Genomic DNA, 8,985 nt, shown 5'->3' on the forward strand with positions numbered 1-8,985 from the left:
CTTCTACTTGTGGAATTGAACCTTGTGGTACAATTTCAGAGCAATCAAAATACTTATACACAAGTTATTGTCCTGAAACTAGAAAAATGCTTGTTTTGGCCCCTTTTTGGCCCCTAATTCCTAAACGATTGGGACCATCACCCCCAAAACAATCCCAATCTTCCTTTTCTAGTATTGAACCTTTCGGTTAAATGTCATAGAGATCCATACACTTAATAGTGTTTTATCTAGAACTGAATAAGGGCATGGTAATTTTTTTACAAAAAGGGCACTTTGCGCGTCGACTATACCAAATAGGGCACATAAATAAAATAGTAATTTACGCATATTCAGGGCTCACACTACTTCAGAATCATAGGGAGAAGTAACTTTTCTTTTTGAAACTGATAGGGAGAAGTAACTTCTCTTTTTGAAACTGATAGGGAGAAGTGGTGAGATTTGAAAGAGAAGTGGTCGTTCGCTCGAGGCCCTACAATGTTTGTTTTTTTGCTGTAATAAAAAGGTCCATATGTACATGTATCTTATTTTTTTTTTATATTGTTCAATTCATACCTGGGTATACAATTAAAGTTACAGTTCAAATTCAAAGTTGTTTAAGTTTATCATACATATATTTAGTTGCACAATAATATAAGTCCTCTTGTCAGAAACTACCAACTAAATATCTAGCACTAATTAAAAAGAACTTTATTTTATATCAAAAAGGAAAAGAAAGATGTTATATCATTTAAAATTCAATAAAAAAAACTACTCTGTTATCATTTTTATGAAATTCAGTGTTTCTCATTAAAAAGATATATAAATTTAACAAAGTTAAGCTGGGATGTAATATAATGATATTAGTATAATAGTCCCAGAGTTGAGCAACTTTAATAAATAAATTGAAACAATGCATATACATTAATCAAGTAGATCTAACCAAAAGTATGTTAATGCGTGTGGAATGCGTAATTTTTCCTTTTGCGATCAATATTCTTCTGTCACTGTGCCATTCATGCGTCCGTAGTCATTATCGTACGAATGCGGATTTCGTTCATAGCTGGTCTGTTTCCGATGAATCCCGACTCCGATCCGTAGTTCGTACAAATATTTCAATGGTGGACGCAGAAAATTTACAAAAATAAACGATGTTTGGCACGCAATTCTGAAAGGAATATGACGTTTTTAATGCAATAAATGGATTGCAAATTTACTTCAGGCAACTTTCATCACGTTCTAATGAAGTAACAAACTTATTTTGCCGAAAGTTGGAATGATTGGATGTACAGTGTACGCTCTCGAGTCTCACGGAAGTGATAAAAATTGTCTTCATGAAATAACATGCAACCAACTTTAGTCAATGCTTCGTTGTGGTTGTCGCCCTTCGATCAGCGAAAAACCCGATCTCGAGCCAGATAACGCAAAAATGCACATGGCGTCAAATTTTTCGGAAGAAAAAGGGTATGGCGTCCGAAAAAAAGGGCATGGCGTCGCGCCATGCTAAATTGCTTTAGATAAAACACTACTTAAGTTATTGTCCGGAAACCAAATGTCTTCGGGCGACGCCAACGCCGCCGACGACGACGACGACGTGATACCATTATACGACCGCAAAATTATTTTGCGGTCGTATAAAAAGGATTCATAGTTCCGATCATAACCACAGTCAAAGAAGGAAAATAAAGGAAGGGCAGATATACTAATAAAGAAGTAATAATAGTTAAAATAAATGGAAATACATAAATTTAAAATTATAATAAGGATAAGCAGAGACATGTTTCTAGAACTTTTTGAAAAATATTGCTCCGACGGGTGTCTCAAAATTAATCTGAAAAAGACAAAAAAAATGGTATTTTAATAAAACTGAGACGTTTCTTTCGACGCTTTGTTTAATTCAATCATTCTATTATGAAATGTGTGTCCAGTAACAAATATGTGAATATACATTTTTCGGCATGGATTGATTGATTGATTGATGGTTCCAGTGGCAAATATTTCATGCATGTTTATGACGATCGACATGACGAATGTGTACGTTAACTATAATGATCTATATAAAAGAATGCATTAAAAAGATATTAGAAATTAAGAACAAGAATTCAGTATGAATCCAAGAAAAGACTAGTCTACCGTGTACTGATGATGTATTTGAGCTTCTTCTTTGTTATATTTAGTAAAATAGATTGAGGTAACCAGCAGGATGAGTTTTTATATAATACGAGCATTTTTTTGTTATACCTATCGAAATAGAAAGAGGTAACCACCAGCATGAGGTTTTATCTAATACGGACTTCCACATTCTGTATGTGCCTGTCCCAAGTCAGGAGCCTGTAATTCAGTGGTTGTCGTTTGTTGCTGTACATGTACCAGTAAATTCATTCCGGTAGTTTAAATTTGTAGACTTTTCTTCCATGATAATCAAGTCCGTGTCCATAATTTAACTACGAATGTAAGTCTATGGATACATTTTCCTAGGAAAATAAGTCCATAGCTAGTAAAATATGTCTGGCACTTATTTTCCTAGGAAAAGTTTTATAAATCTATTATGCGGGAACTTGGTCCCATCTTATGAATCTTTGTTGTTGCCTCTCTTTCATGTTATTATCAATTCTTTTGCGGGGAACTGCTCACATTGATGTTACATTGTCTGGGAACTAGCTTGGACTCGGCATGACAACGGGACCTTAAAAGACAATCCAGTCTGCTTACTACATTTTATTCTGGTTCACAGTCTAATCAATATTTACAACAGTTACAATACAGATTACATTACTTTTCCATCATACTTATACATTAAATATTTCGTGATATAAATCGAACAATAATACAAAACCCGACAATAGTATACGCGCCATAAATGAACAGTCGTGTCATATGTTATCTCCCCTTAATTCGTTTACTTTTAATATTAAATCAAGTATCAAAATAAGAATTGTATTTCCAAAAGTGATCTATACGAATAAGTTTAATACCTTTTTTTATAAGTTATGAACCTTTTTTTTAAATATTTTACCTTAATATTATTTCAAACTTTGCCTATAATTTATTTAATCTATATCACGATTTTACTTGTGAATATGAATAAAAATTACTTAAATGAAAACATCATTTAAATTTTAAACTCGTTTCTTCTAAATTTATAAAATAAAGTATTAAACAACAGTGAAATGTTTACTAACCTTAAAAGACAATCCAGTCTGCTTACTACATTTTATTCTGGTTCACAGTCTAATGAACCAAATAATTTTGCACGACTTTATATAGCAGAACTGGACTTAACAATGTAATTTGACACGTGGATATGTGTTACTCAGTACAATAGCTTTCTTTGATCTGTTTTAATAAACAATGGAATATATCGGATAAAGGAATAATTACTTAATCTTAATTGTTCAAGTCTATTAATTTCAAAGAGTATGTATAATTATCTTTTTGCCTTCTAAGCTGACACATTTATCAATTAGCTGGGGACATGTTTGAGACAACGTTATTAAATATGCTTTAAAAGATAAAACACTTACATTGATTATTTTAGGAAATTGTTCTATAAACAAATTAAACTTTCTTAAATTTGTTTTATTTACGTTTATTCCTTGGTCATTTTATTTTATAATTTATTGATAAATATTCTCTTCTGTGCATTTTTCCATTATTCTACAAAACTTTACGTGTAATTTATTAGTAAATACTATCTTTAAATATCACACATTTTTGCATCATTATATTACCCCTTTGGTTCAAAATTTTTGTCCCCAAAAATTAGTTTATGATGAAGTTTAATATGAGATAACAAGTAAAATCTCTAATAGTTCAAGTTTTCTTTGTTATTATGTCGTCTTGATGTGCTGGCTCTTCGGCTAGAATATATTTCACTGTTTTGAAAACATATTGTTCTATATACATAATTTTACACAGTTTTTCTATTCTGTCAATTTTCATAAAGTCATTTAAAATTTGAGTCCATATTACTATCACGGTGTATCTGTATTTTTCTTTAAATGATCTTGGTCTTTTCTAAGTTCTAAGATGATGAATTTTCGAGGCTGTAGCCCCGGACCAATCACCATGCAGGATACTAAGGAATATGAAACGACAAAAGAAATAGTTAGCTCATGCATAAACAATAAAACATACTAGGTAACAAGACAATTTATGTACATCAAAGAATAAAATTCAAAAACAACATTTAGTTTTACACATTATTAATAATGTTTTGTATCCATTTTTTTTTTTGTAAATCAAGTTATCTATATTCATTGGCTTTTTTAAAAGGTAACAATGTCGCGCAATTAAAAAAAACTCAAATCTCTAGATACTTTTTCTGAAACAATAGTTACGAGTGCAGCTATGTTAAAACAAAATGAGATATTTTGTAAGCTTGAAATGGTACACCATAAAATCTTCAATGTTCCGGGACAAACAACTGTCGAACTCATATCATAATTTGTTTAACAAGTTTGTATTCTCTTTAGTTTACAATAACATTATTCGATTAATATTCAAGTGGACACACTTTTTATTTCAATCTTATTTGTCATAGCCTGTTCGTAAAACAGCTGATCCCCTGTCTTGCAGGTGGCAACATACTAGTATTTATTTGTAACTTTTAGTTACTCTTAAAAAAAAAACATTTCTTTTCAGTATTTTAATGTTACATTATCTCTTTTCAGCTGAATTATTTCTTTTTCTCTTTCTATAGTATATAAGTTATCTGTGCTTTGGAGTGCAAGTTTACCACAAAACAGCTTATTGTCTAAAGTATGCGACCAACCTAGGCTTTGTAAATAATGTATGCATTTTTGAAGTTGAAGTTGAATTGTGTCAAGATGAATCACGGTAGCTGGTCTAGACTTCAGCTGAGCACTAATTTTAAATACTACTAAGATAGTAGTAAACATTCTTATGGTTCATACTTGGCCTAATTCAATATCAGTGGCCTAAACTGTAAAAATATACTAGTATACTGAAAGTTTGTGATGTTACTTGGTCACTTAAGAAAGCTAAATTGCATTATTGGTAGCTTGAATCCGACAGATATTAAGACTTATAAATTAATTTTGACACTACATTTGTTTTATAACATTCAATATTTCTTTACGGATTTGTCTGTTTCGCAAATAAACTAACTGGTCTTTTTCTCTTCGCGCCTGATTTTGTAAATTTTGTGTAAAACTCAACCAATAGACCTTCACCTATGTTTTCTTCAGGTTCCCAGGTGTTTTTTTTTATGACCTACCCATTTGACCTTATAGTAGTTTTTGCCTTGCCTGCGTTTTTTGGCAAGTAATTTTTCTGCTATGAAGTCATTATCTTCATCATTAGTCTCATCATTTTGTTGCAACAATGCATCATTTTGTTGCACCTGTGCATCATTTTGTTGCATTTGTGCATCATCATTTTGTGATCTATCTATATTGTCATTATCATCTATATCATCTACTTTATCTCTATTATTTTCAGCAACATTTCTTTGAATTTCAGGAATATCCCTATGATCTCTTGGATCAATATAATGTTTCATTCTATTTGTGTGTATTCGAGACTTAATCAACTTGTGATCTGAACATCGTCTTAACTTACATGTATTATTTTGTCCAACATCGATTACGTAAAATGGACCATCCCATGCTTCAGCTTTCTTATCATACCTATTTTTAGTTATCTCTTGTGAATTTTCTACCGAAGTTTTTGCTATATCTTTTACAATTTTCAGTCTATCAATAAGGGTATCGAGATGATTCTTAGCAGTTTTACTCATACCATCTTTAGGTTGAACAGAAATATCAAATGGCAAGTTCATTTTTTTGCCAAACAACATTTGAAATGGAGAATAACCAGTTGATTCAGTATTAGTAGACATACGTAAAGCCATCATAACGCTAGGGATTAACTTGTGCCAATTTGAATGATCTTTAGCCACTAATGTACGTAAAGTTTGGGCGATCGTACGATTCATTCGTTCACATGTTGAATTAAATGGTTTGCGGATGGTACGAGCTAGTATGATACCTTTGAACTTCAAATAGTTCACATAGAGCCTGTATAAGCTTACTACAAAAATTTGCTCCTCTGTCAGAAACAATAGACCTTGGGGCACCAAATCTTGAGAATACCTCATTATATAATACTTCAGCTATTTCAGTTGCTTCTTGAGTCTTAAGAGGGAAACATTCGGGCCATCGGAAAAAACTATCGACCACTAATAATAAGTGTTGATGTCCGTCTTTTGTTTTGGGGAGGCATGTAAGAATGTCCATATGCCATCTTGATAATGTGTCTTTAATAGGAAGAGGAAGTTATGGTGCCGGGCGATGGTGGGTTGGTTGTTTTGACCTTTGACATTTATCACATGACGTCACATAATTATAAACTTCTTGATACATACCTGACCAGTAATATTTAAGATGTATTGCAGCGTATGTGCGTTTGACGCCTGTATGACCAGTATGATCATGATATGCAAATATAGAATCTTGTCTTAGACATTTCGGTAAAACCAATTGTTCAATCATGCTTTCAGCTTTAGGTATCCCTTTTGTTCTTGACCTATGTAAATGAATCAACTCACCTGATTGGCCTAATCTATAGTGGTCTCGCTCATAACATATGTTGCGAGCCTCTTTTTGATTTTCGGGTTATTCACCCGTTTCAAGGTATTTTATCAATGGGATCAACTGATCACATTCTCTTTGCATTTTTGAAATATCTGATAGATCATTCAGATCAACATCATTCTTTTCAATAGCTGCAATTAATGGCTTTTCATTTGCATACTCGAACTTAATTTCAGTTCTAATTTTATTTTCCAATAAACTGTTTACAACCAATTTTGGGTGTATTTCCTGTCCAATATCGTTATATGGAATTCTTGACAAAGCATCCGCATTTGTATTCTTTTTACCTTCTTTATATATAATTTCAAAATCGTAATTTTGCAATTCAAGAGCCCATCTACCTAGACGTGAGTTAGTATCTTTTAGATTTGTGTAACCAAACTAAAGCTTGATGATCAGTATACACTTTGAATCTAGCATGAGATAAATAAACTTTGTTTTTGGTGATGCCTTCAAGAACTGCTAAGCATTCTTTTTCAGTAATTGACCAGTTTAATTCATTATTTCTCAAAGCACGACCACTGTATGATATTACTCTTTCTTTACCATTTTCATCTAACTGACCTAGAATGTAGCCAATGGCTGAACCTGAACATGCATCGCAAGTCAAAATAAATGGTTTCGACATATCGGGATACGACAAAACAGGAGCAGTTGTCAAAGCTTGTTTAAGATTTTCAAACGAAATTTGACATTTATCAGTCCAAACATATTCGTTGTCCTTTTGTAAAAGATTATTTAGTGGAACTGTGATTTTAGCATAATCCTTCACAAAGCGCCTGCAGTAATTACACAGACCTAAGAACTGTCTGACCTCGTGCTGATTTTTAGGCCTCGGATAGTTTTTAACAGTATTAGTTTTGGAATCATCTACCTTGACACCGTCTTTTGAAAAAATGTGACCTAGATAATTGACTTTCTTAACAGCAAAGTGACCTTTATGTGGCTTAAGTGTAAAGTTTGTTTTTGTAATCTAGTAAACACTTCGTCAAGATGTTGCAGATGCTCTTCAAATGTTTTACTAAAAATCAAAATATAATCAATATATATATGCAAGTACATACTTCCAGTGCAATCCTCTTAATATTTGTGACATAACCTGAGAAAAAGCTATACTGCTATTACGTAGACCGCAAGGCATTCTATTCCATTCATAGATTCCAAAATGAGTTATAAATGCTGCTTTTTGTTTAGAATTTGGGTGCAAGGGCACCTGCCAAAAGATGAAGATAAATCAATAGAACTAAATATCTGTGGTTGCATTTCTCCCAAAGTATCAAAGACATCGTGCATGTTCCCGAGCGTAGAATGCATTGGGGAAGTAAAATCATTAACCCTTCTATAATTCCACTTTTATTAATGCCCTCTAGTTTGTGCTCGAAATCCAGGATATTTTGTCAAGTTTTTCAAACTAATTTGGATCTGACTGGCAAAAGTTAAGATAAAAAGACAAAAGTTGTGATTTTTACTTTCTCAGACATATAACGCATTTACTTGAAAATCTTTTCATTTTGAAATAATTGACTTAATAACTGGAGCAAACATAATAAGCCCTTATTAAACCTACATCTTTGTTTCCTAATACAATGATATACTGTTCTAAATTATCAGAGTATCAGTCCAGTAATTTTAAATGAAATCTTCTCATTAAGAATGTGTACATTAAGCTTAAAATTTCATGATACAATGTGAATTATAGGTCAAAAGACCTGTAGTTTAAGCATTCAATATGTTGACAAAATGAGGTAGTCAATTTAAATAGTACAAAACCTTTTAATTTACCCAAAATTAAGCCACCCAATCACTTATTTCTTTAAATAGTTAGTGCTTTCTTTATACCATATTCATAAATTTGTTCACTAGTACGTAAAATAACCTGAAATAATATACAATTAAAACAATTGTTCTAGTTATCATATTTACCATATTAGCAACTAATATGTTAACATAGTATTGAAGCAACTTTTACAAAACCATCCTGTAAGTAACAAATGGTTTATATTTCTAGTATTTAAGGCACTTTGAAACTAAGATCTTCCCAACTCAAATATATATAACACAAAAATAAGCAAACATTAATTATGTGATTCAATGAATTACTAAATGTAGCATATTGCCACTTTGTACTTTTGATCTATACATCTGAACACAGTGGAATCTGTAATTTTATACTATATAAATTTTGTACCTTAATATAGGTTTTTTTCTAATGGTTGTTTAAGATAACTTTTAATCCGTGAATTGAATCTCTAAAGCATTGACCAGAATTACTTAACTCATTTTGAAATGTAGGCGTTGCAGACCTAACAAAACCTACATTTCAAAATATTTTGTTCAACTGAATCATCTATGATGGAAATTTGTTTCACTTGTTCTTGAGAATATCAAACTG

Source organism: Mytilus californianus, unplaced genomic scaffold (genome assembly GCF_021869535.1).
Source record: "Mytilus californianus isolate M0D057914Y unplaced genomic scaffold, xbMytCali1.0.p SCAF_10, whole genome shotgun sequence".
NCBI classification, from domain to species: Eukaryota; Metazoa; Mollusca; class Bivalvia; order Mytilida; family Mytilidae; genus Mytilus; species Mytilus californianus.